Genomic DNA, 777 nt, shown 5'->3' on the forward strand with positions numbered 1-777 from the left:
ATACCTGGCTTGGCACACACCGGCCTTCCACATGGACCACCTTGACCTAGCATGGAGACAGACTATTTTAAAGGAAGTAATAAAGAGCCAGGGGCAGGACCAAGCTTACCCAGGTCATCTTAAAACCAGTTACGAACGCATTTCTAAACCTCAGTGTTGCGTTTGAAAACAGAGTGTGTAGCTTTCCTGCCCAGTTTCCCCTGGATGCCTCAAAATAGCAGCTAACTGTGGCTCAGAGAAAAGAAGGGAAGAATATATAAAATATCCTCCCCCATAGGATCGACAAGGTTTCGTCTACTTTTCATGGGACTACAGCTGTTGGGGGGGCAAAGTTCCAACACTGACTTAACGCCTGGTGAGACCAGGATAGAATTATTCATACCTTCCTTTTATTTTATCCCATAATCCTCACTCTAACCACGCCCTCTCCCGATTTTCACAGGCCATCACCACCCTACCTACCCTATTGCCTGCCATCCTGTTCACTCCCCCACCCCGCCCCCTCTTCTTCAAGGTCCTCAAAGCGCCTGCTCCCCCCCCCACCCCCGTGCTCTTCACCCCCTACTGCGTGCACCTGAAGAAGTCTTCGCGCTCAAGCACATCTCCCCCAAGCGTGCCCTCCTGGGGGAGGAGGCAGGCAAAATATAACACCCCTAAACAACGCTTAGTCAACCCTCCCCTTCAAGACCCCCTAACACCAAAAGACTCCCCCGTCACTCTCCGATTGCCCCTCCCGCCCCTTCCCATTTCTTTCTACATGGCCTATCCCCAGAACAT

This window comes from Puma concolor, chromosome C1 (genome assembly GCF_028749965.1).
Source record: "Puma concolor isolate L17-30 chromosome C1, mPumCon1.1.hap2, whole genome shotgun sequence".
NCBI lineage: Eukaryota > Metazoa > Chordata > Mammalia > Carnivora > Felidae > Puma > Puma concolor.